General features: G+C 35.8%; 1 protein-coding gene across 7 annotated transcripts in view; it reads right to left on the bottom strand.

The window, feature by feature from the left end:
- Positions 1-19,278, bottom strand: part of NRIP1 (nuclear receptor interacting protein 1) — a 105,019-nt gene that overhangs the window by 71,712 nt on the left and 14,029 nt on the right. For 5 of the 7 annotated variants that reach the window (XM_055279305.2, XM_063640665.1, XM_063640663.1 and 2 more), the window contains exon 2: positions 10,526-10,605. The exons of the other annotated variants lie outside the window; for them this stretch is intronic. The gene's annotated coding sequence lies outside the window, so the exon portion shown is untranslated. The remainder of the gene's footprint in view (positions 1-10,525; positions 10,606-19,278) is intronic. 7 annotated transcript variants of the gene reach the window in all.

The following is a 19,278-nucleotide window of genomic DNA, read 5'->3' as shown; positions in this document are numbered from 1 at the left end:
AAGCTGAAAAATTAAAATGATCACCGGGAGCAGTGGCTCACGCCTGTAATCCCAGCACTTTGGGAGGCCGAGGCAGGCAGACCACGAGGTCAGGAGATCGAGACCATCCTGGCTAACATGGTGAAACCCTGTTTCTACTAAAAATACAAAAAAATTAGCTGGGCGTGGTGGCGGGCGCCTGTAGTCCCAGCTACTCAGGAGGCTGAGGCAGGAGAATGGCGTGAACCTGGGAGGCGGAGCTTGCAGTGAGCCGAGATTGCTCCACTGCACTCCAGCCTGGGCAACAGAGCGAGACTCTGTCTCAAAAAAAAAAATACTGCATACTATGTGCCAGGACTGCGTTAAATGCTTAACGCAGGCTTAATTCCTATGTGGTAATTCTCAAATATCTCTGTGAAGTTATTCCCATTTTACAGATAAGAACACTGAGCCTTAGGGAGGTAAGGTGATTTGCCCATAGTCAACAACAGTAAGTAAGTGGCAGAGTTGGGGTTCATACCTAGATTATCTGGTCTTGTTCAAAACCACCACATCACAGCCTGTGTCAACTTCAATCCATTTACCCATAAACACTACTTTGGCTGAAATGCAGTTTATTAAAGATTTTAAGTCGCCTCAAATATACTTCTATACACTAATGGTGACTTTCAACATGGAATGTAAGTTTTAAAACAATTATCGAGTGGGTTATTGTCAGTTATCATGATTAACTTTTATTAATTAGACACAAGTAAATACCTGTTACAATACTGCTAAGACATAACATTATCTCACTTAATTACTATTTATAAAATAGATATTATCCAATTTTACAGATGAGGCTCAGAGAAGTTGAGTGACTTTCTCAGTTAAGGGGTAAATCTGGGATTCAAACTCAAGTCAGTGTGTTTCACAGTAAGGCATTCCACAATCGCTCCTCAATAAACCTCAACAGCGTCAGGTCAATTGCCTTGGTCACCTGGTCTCCTGATCATTTCATGAAAAATTAACCATCTGTTTATAAATCATTCATCAAACTTCTTGTTCCTAGAGCTATGCTAAAGATACAAACATAATTACAAGTCCTTGCTGGACCCCACTAGACTCTTTAAATAAAAATATGTTCCAAGGGTAATCTAGATTCTGGCAATTTCTATTGCAAATTCACCAAATCCCTTGCTTTTGTTACTACCACAGCATAAACACCCTGAATTTTCCTTACTGGAATAAAGCCTGTTAAAACTTTTTGCAGGAAAATCTCTAGGACTTTTTAAGTATCAAAAAGCTGAGGAAATGTTGGTACTTTAAAATAAATCCTGACCCAGTAAGAACTGGCACTGAGCCTTTTATTTTCTTGCAGTCAGCAAAACTACAAACCTATAAAAATTCAAATAGTAGTTAAGGGGCATGCATTTTGAAGTAGTTCCATATGTGGTGAGTCACTTCCAAACTCATGCTTTATACTGAAAACTTTTTTAAACCTGGATATGTAGGCAGAAATCACTTTTAAAACCTATCACAGCCATACTATGAAAGGAAAGCAAGTCCATGTGGGAATTTACTAATTGTTTCTCCTGAAAACTGTTTTCCTGGGGGGAAAAAATGAATATTATTATTGACTCCTATGTACCACCTTGCTTTATAGTTCAAACAAATTCAGAAACTGTTTTTCCTAACTCAGTATTGATCTAGATCTTTGCAAAAATGAAATGAAAGACAGGTTAATCATCCAACAAACATAATACGCAAGTGTGTATGAGGAGAGGCGAGCTGGAGGAAGTGGAAAGAACTAGGTCAGTAGGTGGCAGATGTTAAGTGGTTCAAACTTGAAAGGAATCCTAAAAGCATGGACCGAGGTTTGCGGAAACTCTTAAAAGTAAATGAAAATAAAAAATAAAAATAAAAATGTGTGGAAGAAAGGTTCTAATTAGAAGGACGTGAGATTAAGTAAAACAGTGATCATCCAAAAACCTATTTTCTTTCTTTTGAAAAATACATTAGAATTAACAATATTGTCCATAACACATTATCTTCCTATAGCATTACACTGATATCAATGTACTTTATGTATTTCCTCATTTATTCTGCATAATATTCTTATGATGTAAGATGTATCCTCATCTTACAGATCAAAAAACTGAAGTTAAATGACTTACTAAGAGTATATGTGAAGATGCAGGGCTCAAATATAGATCTTAGGATTCTAAAGCCATCATTTTCCATAGTATTGTACTTAACTGTGGCTGTGACAGTAGCTGCTCTTAATGCCCACTCAAGAGGCAAAAGAGAAATATGCCCTTTGTTTTAAAATTTTTTTAAAAAGTAACAATTACCTCTGCCTTTTCTGAAGAGAAAACAGGAATCCTTGTATCTCAAATAAATGTTTTCTTTTAAAATACAAGTTTACAAGGTAATAAGTAGTATTCATGTGATAGGTTTATCAGAAACAATTCTAAATGCCTGAGCCAATTTAAATAGTTCACATTTATGCATTTCATACAATGTTGCTTTAAAAATAAAGTCTGTATAATTCTCATTTTACATTAAAGTAACCAAGACGAAGAGAGGTTACACTAATAAAAGGTTTAAAAGCTAAGAAAATAGCTTTCTGTGGTCACCAGACTAAGTTTAAATTGTATATGACTTTTTTTTTTTTTTTTTTGAGACAGAGTCTTGCTCTGTTGCCCAGGCTGGAGCGCAGTGGCGTGATCTTGGCTCACTGCAACTTCCTCCTCCCGGGTTCAAGCATTTCTCCTGCCTCAGCCTCCTGAGTAGCTGGGATTACAGTTGTGCGCCACCATGGCTGGCTAATTTTTTGTATTTTTAGTAGAGACGAGGTTTCACTGTGCTGGCCAGGCTGGTCTCCAACTCCTGACCTCATGATTCACCCGCCTCGGCCTCCCAAAGTGCTGGGATTACAGGCATCGTGATGTATACGACTTTCTAACAAATACTGTAATGATGTTTTTCATCCTTAATAGAAATCCATGGGAGTATTTAAATAATATAATAATGTTAACGTTTCTTATTTTCTGAAATTACTGTGAAAATGGCAAATTAGTAGTAACTCAGTAGAGGAGTATCACTATTAATACAAACTGCATGCCCATGTTTTTAAAACACTTATAAAAGTAACTTTAATAACATTCCTTGTGAGGTTATATCCATTTCTATGACAATAAACAGGCTGTCTTTCAGAATTTTTGTCTGTGATATAAATAAAGCCAGTATATCAATAATTTTTTAACCCACGCTGGAAAAAAAGGCTGAATATTCTTTAAACTTTATGCCCTAGATAATAAAGTAAGGGCTGTGTATACTGCCCACATAATCTGGGTGGCCAATAAAGTTAACTTCCCCAACCTATTCAGTCGCCAAAAGGGTATCCCAATTGCACATCATATTTTGTTATAGTAAGGAAGATTGAGAAACTATAATCGTTTCCTCCTCCCAAATTCAGTTTCTGCTACTACTCCATGTCACCAACATCTCAGCGTTTAAATACATAAAACCACAGTCAGCCCAAATGTTCAGGGTCTATGTATGATTACAGAATTCATCTTTGTTTATGCTGCTGATTCTATGAAACTCATTTCCTCCTTTAACCTTTTACCATTTCTTTCTGTGAACTAAATTTATACCCACTACCCAGATATACATGATCTTCAGATGTTGGGAGTTTTCTGGAGTGGGGGGATATCTCTGAAAGTCAGAAACTTATTTCATTCTTAGATACTGTTCTTAGCACGAGAACCATGCCCTAATGAAATTTAAAAAAAGTCATTATCCCCAAATTCAGTCCCATTTAGAATCTCCACTAGCCAGGCAGGCTATTTAGCAATATTTTAAAAATACTCTTAAGAAATAGAATTGAAAAGGTTGGGTTTATCTTTAAGAAATTTAGGGAAATCTGTGAAATGATTCTTTTTTAAAAATATACTTTACCCCAATGTGAATTAAATATGAAAAACTAAGGATAAATTTTGGGAAGTTAACAAAACTTTTATCTTTGAAATTGTTACATTCTAGGCAGGTAATTTATTACTTTCACCAAAAGCATTTGTATTTTCTCTCTTGATGAACAGCAAGGCATATTAAGTCTATAGTAACATAAGGATATAAGCAAAATAATAAGCAAAATTTATTTAGCTAACATATTAAATAAATTTTGCTTATTCAGGTAAGGAACATTAAAAGAGCATTCTACATATCACAGTAAGTTAAGTCAAAGAAATGTACATATTCAACGAAATAAAGTCTGAGTACTGTCATAATTACCCATATCACACTTTGCAACCTGTAAATTTCTAACATACATGCTATCATTTCATCCTCATACAAAGCACATGAAAAAAATGTTGCACAAATATAAGTAACTTGCATAATATAATAAAGATGATCTTGTATCTTTTTTGATCGTTTCTAAGCTTTAAAATTATATCAGGAAATACTCTGGAGTTCTGTTTCACCAATACTTTGATTTATCACTCTGTATGTGTGAGGTATCAAGTTGAGTGCTTTGTAAGTCACAAATTTATAAAAGATACAACCCCCTCCATCTAGAATTTTATAATTCTGCTGCAGCAATGAATGAAACGCTATGAAAAATAAAGGCAGTGTGAATGGCATTCACCAACCACTATGAGAAAGTAGATGGGAGCACATGTTCCCTTCCATCCGAGTGGTCACACAAATCACAGGATGGATGGCCTTTTGGTAAAAGAAAACTAGTAGGGTTCAAAAGACATCTGAGCTGAAGATAGCAAAAATAATGTGGCAGAATAAGAAATGTGCAATAAACATGTTTAAGGAAGGGGCAAACCAAATATTTGATCATGAGATATGCAAGGAACCACGTAGAAATAGGACTTGTCTTATCTTGTGAGCAGAGGTCTTTGTTCAGGGTAATAATAATTTTCTTCAGAAAGTTTTACTTTGCTGTGTAGAATGTATTGGGTAATAAAAACTAAAAGGCAAAAGACCAAATAGAAAGTTACTGCAGTAACTATCTAATAATCAGAAAGTAATAAAGCCTGAATTTGGAAAATGGCAGTGGAAAAACAAAGAAACCAAAACTCATAATTCTTCCTGTTCCAATGAAAATGATTACTGACATAGTCATAATTATGGTTGACTGCAATCAAATGTTAAATATGTAAAGGTATAATATAAAACCAAGAACTTGCCAATAGACTTTTAGGAAAGACTTTGATCACATTTATCATCTCATACTTATCCTACAATGTAATAAACATTATAACGTCCCCTTTGAATGTATTCTAGGGTACCATATACCATAACTTGATATGTTTTTAATTAAATTTTGTACTATTTTAAAAACATTTATTGTAGTTGACCTAAAAACAAAACTTCGAGAACTGCAATTAGACACCACCTGTATAAAATGAAAGCCAATCTATACTTCTGTATACAAAATTACTTTCCAAAACCTTTTGAGCTCTGCCTGATCTATACTAAGATACCAAAATACAATGTATGTCTCCTATATTTTAAAGAAACAGAAGAAATCTTTTATAAATGTACTTCTCAAACTGATTACCAACATAATTTTATTATCCAAATGAAAAAAACACATATTTATACCTATAAGAAAAATTACCTGACCATAATAATAAACCCTATTTTTCGAAAACTTCATATTTACATATTACCTTTCAAAGGGATGTGTATGTCAGTTTGATGAAAAAAACTACTTTCAAATTATTCAAATCATCCAAATATACTGTGATGCTTATAACTTACAATTTTTGTTTTCATTTCCTTTAAATATTCCCTGCCCCAGAAAACCTATACAGGCAAATTTTCAGAAATAAAAAAAAATGTGTATATTCTCCATGAATTCAATAAATAATTAGTCTATAAACAGGTATGTCCTCCTTCTAGATGCTCGGCCTCAGACTAGCTTCTTCAGATTTATTAGTAATGAATGCAACAGAAATTCTTGCCTTCAGGGAGTCTCAATTTTAGAAAGATTAAACAATAAATAAACAATACTTTAAAAAGAAACACATATTTCATTATATTTTTAAAGGTGTTAAATGCTTGGAAAAAGAGAACAGCATAAAGGAGAGAGGAAAAAGATGAGGCTTCCATTTTGAATTGTGTGGTCACCAGGGTGGGCTTCACTGAGAAGATGCCTTTTCAGCTAATGCAAGGACTTTAGTTTTATACCAAGTGACGTGAAGGCTTTTAAGCAGAGGAATGATTTTCTTTTCTTACTACCCAATAAGAATTGAGTGTCAAAAAGAGTACCAATTTCATTTAAGAGTGTGGAGGTAGTATTATCAAAAATGTGTTGGGGGTAGGGCTATAAAACAACCACTGTATCCCAGATCTGGGAACCAAAACAAGGACTAAAGTGTGATTATGCCATTTATTTCTCAAAGGGCTATTCCCTCCACAATAAGTTTCCATATTGACTGTTTTCACAGGTCAATAGTCCCTTATCCACATTCCCAATTTTGAATACCAAGAAGCTTTAAAACCCAATTTGGTGGCAAAATCAAACCTACATTAATGTGAGACGGTTTATAGTCTTGATTTATCCCATTTGGCAAAAAAAAAAAACATGAAGAAACATTAACCCTTGAAATTTAGGTAACCTTTAAATATCCTAAGTAATGAGAAGTCATAGGCACATCTATATGTACACATACAAACTATTTGTAAACTTCCCTATTTTATTGAATATGGTGGAGTTATATCATAAAGCAATTTATCACACTCAATTAAGCCAGCCATGCTTTTAACAAAAGAAAAACACACTTCCCCTAAAAGTAAAATTCTACCTAGTATAACAGAACCTGGAATAAGATGGAAGATATGAATCTACAGTTACAGATTTTGATTTTATAGTTTAAAGATATGTATCTGTCATTCAACATGCCCCCTAAACACTGGCTAATTGATTTATCTGATGTTCAACCAAAGAAAATGCTACTTATTCCAAAATAGAAGGAAAAATAGGCTGTTTGAAACTTACTGAAAGATAGTACTTCAGCATTTGACATGGCTGGCACCTTTCTATTGGATTTTTAAGGGTAATTTTAACTAGTCATGAACTTTACTAAAGCACTGTCTTTTAAAAACCCAAAATGTAACTCTATAGCTGTGCTGTCTAATACAGCAACCACTAGACACATGTGGCTACTGTGCACTTGAAAGATGACTAGTCAGAATTCAGAGAGCTGTGAGTCAAAACACACACCAGCTTTCAAAAATTCAGTACAGATTTACATTCTTTTTGAATGCAAAATATCTCATAATTTTATAGTGATTATTCATTGAAAGGATAACATTTTGCAGATACTAGGTGAAATCAAATATATTATTAATTTCACCACTTTTAACCATAGCTACTAGAAACTCTAACATTTAAAATTTAAACTTACATAATGTAACTCACATTATAGTTCTAGTGAACAGCACTGCTCTACAGGAAAGACGTAGAAAAAGATTAATCTTTCAAATTCTTATACGCTAGAATGAATAATATCAATTTTAATCACCAGAATAATAAAAACACAAAGGTCACAAGAAACACTTGTCAGGAATGCTGAAATAAGTGTTTTGTAACTCAAAAGTATCTATTACTTTAAACATTCAAAGAGGTGTCCAAATATTCAACTAATAAAAAACAGCCTTCAATATATGTTATGTCTGATTTGCTTCAAAATCTACTTTCAGTATTTCAATCATATGATCATAAGTACATAGAGGAGGGTTTTGTGTCCTAGTTTCATTCACTAGGGTTAGAACAAACCCAGGTTTTGTGAGCCAAATACATATTATAATGGAATCAGAAAGTACGTAACTTATTTTTTAATAGACGGGAAAATTTAAATAACTCCTAAGAAACAACTTTGGAATTTACATTAAGTCAAAGAAAAATAAGTCTCTCTAATTATAAAACCTACCATTAACAAAAGACACACTGATTGACATTTCCTAAATATTCTTAAAAGCACTGTAAGTACCTATTACTCTAAACACATGCACACCCCACCACTCAGCAGTTCCACTCCCGTGCTTACACTGTACTCATGAGAAATGAAGGCTTATCTCTACCAAAAGATCCAAAAAAGTTCACAGCAGCCTTATTTGCAGCCACAAACTCGAAAGAAAACTAAATGTCCATTTACAGTGGAATGGATAAATGGTGGTATAATCATAGAATAGAACATAGACAATTTAGGGGGAAAAAACAAATAACATGCACAACATGGATGACTCTTACAGACATAATGTTGATAAAAAAAAGACACTAATGAGTTCATACAACATGGTTTCAACTTCATATAGTTTAAAACAGGCAAAACTAACCTACAGTAAAGGACGCCAAAGACTATTCCTGTTGGGGAGAGGCAGGATCGATTAGAAAATACACAAATACAATAAGCCTTCTGGAGTAGGGTGCTAGTTACTCAGACTATACTTACATAAAAAACAATCAAGCTAGCAAATAAGGGTGTCTATTTGATTACATGAAGTTACACTTCAGGAGGTTTTGTATAAAAATAAGAAACTGCTTCTTAAAAGGACCTTATGCATTATGATTTCTTTTCAAAATAATTACTTAAAACTAATTCCTATCTTGAATATACATGGGAATTTGTCGATTTAATCCTTCAGCTAAACTTTCAATTTCTTTGCAGTTTCTTTTTAATAAGAAAGAATAACCATCAACTCTATTGAAATATACCTTTAATTTTGAGATATAACCTTTCATGAATTGATAATTCATATTAGCATTAAAATTATAACTTCCATCTTTATAGCTAAGTGTGAATGTTTATACGAAATATTTATAATAGTTCATTCTCATCTTTAATTTGAAAAGATAACTCTAAATTCCATAAAATCCAGTTTCTGATCATATAATTTATTTTACTGATAAAGTATATTTTAAATTTAATTTTTTGGGTTCATTTACAAGTTCTTTCACAGACCTAATTTGCTTATTTACATTTCTTATTTGCTTTTGCCTTTCCCCAGTAACCGACAAGAAGAGGAAGAATATGCTGGTTTGCCAATAAACAATAATCTTAAACACAGAGTTTCCATTTTAAAAGTTCAATGCAGCATGCTGGGGAGACTTATTAAAAGACTATATTCAACCAACCCTAGAAATTCACACTGCTTGACAGTGATTAAGAAAATCGGTAAAAACTGATTTTTGTATTATTTCATATGAATAAAAATCATGAATATTCAGCTAATAAAGTTACATCTGTCTTATAGTAAAAGAAGGTGGACAATTCACTACAATCTTAACAAATACATTATTTTATTAAATGTATTTATGCATCCTTCCTTCATCTGTTTCTATTCCAAGCAAGACGGCTGGCAAAAGTTTTTGAGAAGGAAAACACAAGACACAGATGAGGTATAAGGTTGAACATTAAGAAGGATGCCTTGGATATAGATCAAGAAGACTATGTTCACCAATGACATTAGTCAAATTGGTTGGCATATCCATATGTGGTCTATGAGGTCTGCTATGGCCTGAATGTTGTGTCTCCCCAGAATTCATAAATTGAAACCATATTTGCAATGTGAGGGTAGTTTGGAGGTAGGGCCTTTGGGAAGTGATTAGATCATGAGGGTAATGACCTCATGAACAGGATCAGTACCCTTATAAAACAGGTCCCAATAATTCTCTGGCCACCTCCACCCATGTGAGGTTACAGTGAGAAGCCAGCCATCTACGAGGAACAGGCCCTTACTAGACATTAAATCTGTTGGCACCTTGGTCTTGGACTTCCCAGCCTCCAGAACTGTGAGAAATAAACCTCTGTGGTTTATAAGCCTCCCATCTATAGTATTTGTTACAACAGCTCAAATGGACTAAGATAAGGTACAAAAGACAAAGCACAAAGTGAGTAAGTTTCTCAACAGATGATTTTAACATAACCTTCCTTCCTAGTAATATGTCACATGTCCTGACACTCTGGGCCTACAAGCAGAGAAATTATTATGCTATACCAATCTATCCACAAATGATAATGCAAAGAGAGAATTTAGCAAATGGATGTTCGGAGGCAAAACCAGGTGGCCTGGCTGAGTCTGTCCATGGACCCTGATGACAGACTGATCCAAATGCAGATGGCAGCTGATCCCTACACTAGAAGGTAGAGCTGTCATAGGCAGGAAGAATTTTAAGACTGCCTGAATGTTTCAGGTATACTTCACACTGTCTTATATAAAAAGGAACTTTATGTAACTCATTTTCAAATCAAGACACTCTTTAAAATAGTTCTATAGTAGTAAGGTAAAATGTAAATACCTCAGTGTTTAAAATAGGTAAAACTGGTTTACTCTAAACCAGATGTTTTATTCGCTTACACAAAATTTTGATTTACCAAAATTGAAACAGAACCTTCTTTGTGACAAATGGCAAGGTAGTTTATCCATATCTAAAAGTTAAAGAAAAATAACAAAATGTGGCATAACAGTCGTACTTTTCTACAATTGGAAAGGCTTGATAACATTTTAAAAAGTGGGGCAATGAGACAAAAGACAATACCTTCTGGCTGTGTTTCTCCCAAATGTTAAAATAATGAGTCCTGAGAACAGTTCTGAAATAGCTCACAATCCAAACACTTCCTGAAAATTAAGAGAAATAAGTGTTACTTCAAGTGCACCTTATCTCAAAGAGTTGTTTTACGATGGAATTTTAACTACTAACTAAATCATCTCAAAAAACAACAAAAAAGATGTATTACAAGGTAAAAAAAAAAAAAAAGTATTCATATCCTTCATGATACATGCTTTCTCTGGACATAGTTGTTGACCACATGTAACAAAACAGCTTTCATTACAGAATTATTTGCCAAAATACACTACCCAGTTGTTTTATTGTTTGTTTGTTTTTCTGAGGTGGAGTCTCCCTCTGTCACCCAGGCTGGAGTGCAGTGGCGTGATCTCGGCTCACTGCAACCTCTGCCTTCCAGTTCCAAGCAATTCTCCCACCTCAGTCTCCCAAGTAGCTGGGATTATAGGTGCCCAGCACCACACTCGGCTAGTTTTTGTATTTTTAGTAGGGACGAGTTTTCGCCATGTTTGCCAGGCCGGCCTCAAACTCCTGACCTCAGGTGATCCACCGCCTCGGCCTCCCAAAGTGCTGGGATTACAGGCGTGAGCCAGCGCACTCGGCCCACTACTCATCTGTTTTTATTTTACTGTAAAGATTGTCCCTATTGTCAATGATGTAAAAAGTTAATGTTAAAGATAAAGAGGAATTTCAGTCAAGGATTCTGGGAGAAAAAGTATTAGAATTATTTAACAGTCATTGCAGAGTTTGAAACACCTCATTTCTTTTCTGTACCACTAGGAACAGAAAATGTTAAACTCAGAATTAGAACCATACAAGATATAGAATGACACTGACGTGGAAAAGTTCATACTTTCAGGAACAAAAGAGTGGATCAAAGTTTTTGGCCAGCAAGAGATGTAGCAAACAATTTTACATTGTGGTGGCTGAGGAAACTTTATTTTGGTCAACAGGCCAATGGACAGTGAAGCTAGCGGTGATAAGGGAGGTACCATGCAAACTCCCTGATACCACCATAGCAGCATTCCATTTGTATCAGCCACGCCACTTAGATCTGACTTACACTTCTAGAACTCTCAATTCCTAGCCTATAACCTATGATCAGTTCTCACGGATTATAGCTTTGAAAAAAAATAGATCTGTAAACCTGAATTTTAACCTTCCAAAATAAAGTAGCTATTTTTCATTTTCATTTCATTTTACTGGAGGCCCTTCAATCTCCTTAAAACCACATAAAGATAACTAATTTCTTAGATACTTCCCCAACATCCAGCTCTCCACCACTATACCTGTAGGTCACTTAGTCTGTATCTTGCTTATTGTTATTCTCCCTGTGTCTGTGAGCCTTCAATACCCAGCATGGTGCAAGGTATACAGCTGATACTCAGTAAATGTCTGATAAATGACATCAATTAATCACACGGCCTTAATCAATTAATATGCCAGGCTTAAGTAAAAATATAAAAGAGAAGACGGTAGTTTTATATGGACCAACTACAATGAAAAATATATGCCTTTAATTACTACACACACATGCACACTCTCTCTCTCATCCACTCACTCACTGTCAGTTCTTCATCAGTAAGACTCCTCCAGTATCTATTTCAATGCTCTCCTAATCCCCCCGGCCCAGACAATCAGCCTGGTTGGGTGGTAGGTGTCCTTTCTACCCAGATGAGTTGGGACTCTAGTGTCGCTGTCTGACGTCCTATACCAACCAGCATGGTACTCAGGCATTAATACAAGTCTCTAAGCACATAAAGGCATACCTCAGAGATATAGTGGGTTCCATTCCAGATCACTAAAATAAAGCAAATATCACAATAAGGCAAGTCACACAAGTTTTTGGTTTCCTAGTGCATATAAAAGTTATGTTTACACTGTACTATAGTCTATTAAGTGTGCAAAAGCATTACGTCGAAACAATGTACATACCTTAATATAAAAATACTTTATTGCTAAAAATGCTAACAATCATGTGACTCTTCAGAGAGTTTTACTCTTCAGTGGTGGACACCTTGCCTCCATGTTGATGGCTGCCGAATGATCAGGCTTGTGGTTGCTGAAGGTTGGGGTCTCTGTAATGATTTCTTAAAACAAGACAACAATGAAGTTTGCCACATTGGCTGATTCTTCCTTTCACGGAATAATTCTCTGCAGCATGTAATGCTGTTTGATAGCATTTTACCCACAGTAGAACATCTTTCAAGATGGGAATCAATCCTCTCAAACCCTGCCACTGTTTTATCAATTACATTTACATGATATTCTAAATCCTTTGTTGTTATTTCAACAATGTTTACAGTATCTTCAATCAGAAGTAGATTCCATCTCTAGTAACTACTTTCTTTGCTCATCTATAAGGAGCAACTCCTCATCGGTTCATGTTTTCTCATGAGATTATACAAATTCAGTCACATCTTCAGGCTCCACTTCTAATTCTAGTTTTCTTGCAATTTCCACCACATCTGCAGTTACTTCCTCCACTGATGTCTTGAACCCGCTAAAGTTATCCATAAGGGGTGGAAGGAGCTTCTTTCAAACTCCTATTAATGTCAGTATTTTGACCTTCTCCCATTAATCACAAATGTTCTCAATGGCATCTAGAATGGTGAATCCTTTTCAGAAGGTTTACAATTGCCTTTGCCCAGATCCATCAGAGGAATCACTATCTATGGCAACTATAGCTTCACAAGATGTATTTCTTCAATAGTAAGACTTGAAAGTTGAAATTACTCCTTGATCCACAGGCTACAGAATAGATGCTGTATTAGCAGCCATGAAAATTAACATTAACTTCCTTGTACATCTCCATCAGAGCTCTTGAGTGACCAGGTGCATGGTCAATAAACAGTAATATTTCGATAGGAATCTTTTTTTTTTTTTTTCTGAGCAGTTGGTCTTAATAGGGGGCCTAAAATATTCAGCAAACCATGCTGTAAACAGATGTTCTGTCATCCAGGCTTCTTCTTCCATTTATACAGCATAGGTAGAAGAGATTTAGTATAATTCTCAAGGGGCTTAGGATTTTTGGAATGGCCAAACATTGGTTTCCACTTCAAGTCACCAGCTGTATTATCCACTAACAAGAAAGTCAGTTTGTCCTTTGAGGTTTTGAGGCCAGGCATTGGTTTCTCCTCTCTAGCTATTAAAGTCCTAGATGGCATATTCATCCAACAGAAGGCTGTTTCATTTACACTGAAAATCTGCTGTTTAATGTAGCCATCTTCATCAATGATCTTACCTAGATCTTCTGGAAGCTTGCTGTAGCCTTCTACATCAGCATTAGCTGCTTCATCTTGCACTTTTATGTTATCCAGGCAGCTTCTATCCTTAAAATCCATGAACAAACCTCGGCTAGTTTCCAACTTTTCTTCTGCAGTTTCTTCATCTCCTCTCGGCCTTTGTGGAATTAGAGTGAGGGCACTGCTCTGGATTAGGTTTTGGCTTAAGGGAATGTTATGGCTGCTTTGATTTTCTAGGCAGACTACTAAAATATTCTCCATATTAGCAATAAGGCTATTAGTCCATTCTCACGCTGTTATGAAAAAATGCCCGAGACTGGATAATTTATAAAGGAAAGAGGTTTAATTGACTCAGAGTTCTGCATTGTTGGGGAGGTCTCAGGAAACTTACAATCATGGCAGAAGGTGAGGGGAAAGCAAGGCACCTTCTTCACAAGGCAGCAGGAAGGAGAAGTGCCGAGCAAAGGGGGAAAAGCCTCTTATAAAACCATCAGATATTGGCCGGGCGGGATGGCTCACGCCTGTAATCCCAGCACTTTGGGAGGGCAAGGCAGGCAGATCATGGGGTCAGGAGACGGAGACCATCCTGGCTAACACAGTGAAACCCCATCTCTACTAAAAATCAAAAAATTAGCCAGGCGTGGTGGCAGGCGCCGGTAGTCTCAGCTACTTGGGAGGCTGAGGCGGGAGAATGGCATGAACCTGGGAGGCGGAGCTTGCAGTGAGCTGAGATTGCACCACTGCACTCCAGCCTGGGCGGCAGAGCGAGACTCCGTCTCAAAAATAAATAAATAAATAAAATAAAATTAAATTAAATTAAAAAACCATCAGATCTCGCGAGAACTATCATGAGAACAGCATGGGGGTTAACTGCCTCCATGATTCAATTACCTTCCACTGGGTCCCTCCCAGGACACATGGGGAGTATAGGAACTGCAATTCAAGACAAGATTTGGGTGGAGACACAGCCAAACCATATCAGGCTGCCTTGTGTTCTCATCATTCATGTGTTCACTGGAGTAGCACTTTTAATGTCCTTTAAGAACTTTTCCTTTTACATTCACAACTTGGCGAACTGGCACAAGAGGCCTAGCTTTCAGACGAGCTTGGCTTTTAACATGCCTTCCCCACTAAGCTTAACCTTTTCTAGCTCTTGATTTAAATTAAGAGACCTACAATTTTTCCTTGCACTTAAATACTTAGAAGCCATTACAGGATTATTAACTGGCCTAATTTCAATATTGTTGTGTCTCAAGGAACAGGGAATCCCAAAGAAAGGGAGATGAGACGGGGGAACAGCCAGTCTGTAAAGCAGTCAGACCACACTGAACAAGTTCGCCGGCTGATATGGGCACAGTTCACGGTACCCCAAAACAATCACAATAGTAACGTCAAAGATCACTGATTACAGATCACCATGACATATATAATAATATGAAAAAGTTTTATATATTGTGAGAATTATCAAAATGTGACCACAAAGACACAAACTGAAAACATGCTGTTGAGAAAATGGTACTTGCTCAGTACAGGGCTGCCACAAACCTTCAATTTGTAAAAAACAAAATTATCTTCAAAGAGCAATAAAGTGAAGCACAATAAAATGAAGTATGCCTACACATCAGCAACACCAAAGCTACCCTACATCATTAACAGGGTATGTCACCTATGTGTATAAGTCAAAGATACCTAGAATCATAACTACGGGCAGCATGTTCCCAAAATCTTAGTTGACAGAAGGCATCTCCTCAAAATAGAGTTTATAACTATCAGACAAAAACAAACAGAACCTGAAGAGAACTCCAGGTGATTAAGGAAAAATAAAAAAGCATTATCATTTCCTATTAGGACATTACTTTTTTAGGAGCTAAATAAAAACATTACCAAATCATTTTATGTAATAAAATTTAACCTTATTTTGACCTTTCTCATAAAGCAAATAAACCTCTCCATCCAATAAGGTTCCATCTGAACTATGTAAGATGATAGGCAATACCTTAATTGCATTCATTTACATGACTTTGAAACTATTCTGGGCTGAAGTCACTGACTGCAAGGTCACAGAATACAAAAAAGTAGAATGTGTGTAATTTACCAAGGAGAAATGATCCACTTAGACAGTGTGGCAGCACCTTTTCCATCCTTCATTAGGGGATACTAAATGCTTAATGCAATCAACAGGTGTAGACATCTCCATTTAAAATATATCACACAAATACATACACACACACACGTATTCATTTTACAAATATATAAATAACACTAAAATATATATTTGAATAAGTCCATCATATATTATGGTTTTCTTCTTAAAATTAATCTGCCTAAATAGAGGTAAAGAACAATTCTATACCCTAATAGCATTTAGAATCAAAATACAATACAGAGCCATTATTTTCCCATTGTCTTGTAAAATCTCTAACACCTAATATTCAGGTTACAAAGCTATAGTTTTAGGAAAAGAATTTAAAACACAGGATGCCAAGTATGTTAACAGTACCTGCTTTCATTTTTTATAACCTAAACAAGAATATATTCAACTAATTTGCTTAGAGAAGCATAGTTTACATGTCTCAAATCCAATAATACTACATTAATAAAAGAAAAGAGGTACAATAGATTGACAGATTAACAATCATAGATTACAGGGGATAATGTGTATTCTCCAAAATCTCAAGAGTATATCAACACACACACACAAAAAAGTTAACCCTACAAAATATTTCCCTTTAGCTTTGTAAAATGCAATTGTAACACAAACAAGATATTATTGGCACTTGAAGCTATTGGAGAAAAGGGAAGGAAATCAAAAGAATAGGATTTAGGGTACTTTTTAAATGTTTATAATATTAGTACATATGCAGAATGTGAAGTATTTGTTTCAGGTTTAATACAACATCACCAAAAGATTCATTTAAGCAGTTTCCACCCATGAAATTAGGTAAATCTCTCACATTTAATTTACTATCCAAGCACTTTTATACTACTCAAGCCAATCTTTTGCAACTTACAAATGATTTAATGAAAGAGAAGCAATGATACTATAAAATTTATGCTTCTTCACCTTCTCTCCCTGTAGAGAAGGGCAAAACTTTTTTTACGTAAATCTATATTAGATCCAAATCATTTCAAGAGATGCTACTCCACAAAGAACACACGGATGGACACATATTTAATTAATATATTCCTAAATAAACTTCAATACATGATGTCACTTTGTCCTTTGTCAATGAGAAATAAAATTTCTCAATGTCTTTTTATAAGTTAAGCCAATTCACTTTGGATTAGCTTAGTTTTAAAATAAATGCATACATATACATAATAAAATACTAATTCCTATTATTATCTACATATAACTTTCAGTGACCACATCTTGGTATTTTAATTTTCTTTCTATAAGAAATAATGCAGGGTCAGACATGAAATATAAAATCTGTGTAACTAGGTAACAAGCAATTTATGGTTCACATTTTTTGACAAGGATAAGCTATTGAGACCAATCAGAACCTTCCAATGTGTTTCCAATGTTCTTGGCTACATTTCTATTTAAACTCAAACCTCAGGAAGAATATAATCTTCTGTTAAGATAACTTTTGTTTTTCTCAAACATTCTCTCTCTGCTTGTCCCAAAAGAATCAATCAATGCTTTATGTTCCTAAGTTCACTGATTATGAGGACAATTGAGATCTTTCCTTTCCTTGAATTTCAGAATATGTTGGAGCCAATTTCTATAACCACAACATAGTATTTGTGTATCTTCAAATGAGCTACATTCCAGAACTGAAAATGAACTATATTCACGGCATCGCACTTAACAGCTTGCAATGAAGAAAGAAATAGGTTAGAGTCTAAGTTCAAACACACTTCAAACTCATGTGACCATAGTAAATCCTACCCTTAAAGCAAGTACATATGTGTGTATTGTTTATGTTTCTTATTTTCTGTATATTATGATGGTTCTGACTCCTTTCTGGCTGGGAAGAGATTGCCCCTCTAGGGGCCAGCCAATGCTTAGAGAAGGCAAAGGACTCAGCGCACCTTTCACAGGCAAACTAACCAATCCACAGCCATACCTCCTCCACCTGACCCATACACCTAGGAGGCAATATTCCCCTGCCTGGTATCTACCAGGCAAACTAGGGATCACTCTTACAGTTTAGAGCTTGTATACCTACAACTTAATCAAAGCTACTATTATTACATACCTATAGCTTATTAGTAGTAGTAGCAGTAGCATTTACCTACAGCTAATGCAAACTAGCTAATCCTAAACTTGGTTACCCGCTCTGCCTTGCCTTTCCCACAGATACTCCAGAAAGGGCTGCAGCCTGGTCTCTCTTCTAGCTCCTGCCCCTTTGGCCCCTGGACCAACACTGGGGCTTTCTCATGTGACCCTGAATGTCATGCTGTGCCTCCGAGAACTCATGAGTATAATAAACTTTGTTTTCCTGAGCCCCTCCTGTGTCTCCTTTTCACATGCACCTGACTGACCACATAAAAGAACACAGAACTCTGTGTGTGTTCGCGTGTGTGTGCGCGTGTGCATGTGTGTGTGTCATTTTCATTTTATTTTCCCTTGTTCAGGAGGTCAATAAAAAATTATTACACCTTTAAAAAGAGGTACCTAAATAAACAAACCTACCAATTCTGTATGCAAAATTAAATCCTGGACTGGCAGTGTTGCTAAGATAACACTCAGAAAAGAACAATGTGACTGAAACTGTAAGGAACAGGTCAAAAACATTCCATTTAAAATGTGAACACCTGCTACAGAATATGTTAATTCACAAGTCCATCTAGGAAATATTTTTCTTCCTCCCTCACCTGTTCCCCCACCTATCTTGCATTCAACACCATAAACAGCAGTTATCCCCCATTATAAAACAGTTGACGGTTAAAACAATGAGCCAACCAAGAAAGTATAATATTCTATAACTGACATTTACTGCACTGGCCTTGGACTTCTAATCTTTACCAGACGGGCAGGCACACAAATCAATCCATCAGCTCATAAAGGTGTGCTTTTTTAACCTCTAAAACAGATGGGATTGGCCAGAAGTGTCTGGCATGTCAAACTGCTAATCACTGCTGCCCTTTGCACAAAATAACCCACTTAAGTTGAGGCATGGTTGCACTGTAACCGACATTAGTCTGTGGGAAACCCATTTAACTGTCACACACTCCTGCCACTCCTGCTCTCCCTTAATTAAGCCTAATGCCTTATGCTTTGACCTTTTGTTCTAGCCTATTAACCCTATCTAGTACAAGTTCAATTATGTTAAGCTAAAAACTTTGCTGTAAAATATTAAATGCCAAGCTCAAAAAATCATAAGGGACATCCTCTCAGCCCTAAGTTCTATTCACCCTGATGCTCAACACATTCGAAAGTAAAACCTCGCTTTCGAAGTAATGCTGCTACTGAAGCAAGGAGACGTTAACTGACTCACCCATTTCATAGCTTTACCATGGCAAAGCCTCACT

Source organism: Symphalangus syndactylus, chromosome 5, assembly GCF_028878055.3.
Source record: "Symphalangus syndactylus isolate Jambi chromosome 5, NHGRI_mSymSyn1-v2.1_pri, whole genome shotgun sequence".
In the NCBI taxonomy this organism is placed as follows: domain Eukaryota; kingdom Metazoa; phylum Chordata; class Mammalia; order Primates; family Hylobatidae; genus Symphalangus; species Symphalangus syndactylus.
Note: the sequence above shows the minus strand (reverse complement) of the source record. Positions and strands in the feature narration are given on the sequence as shown.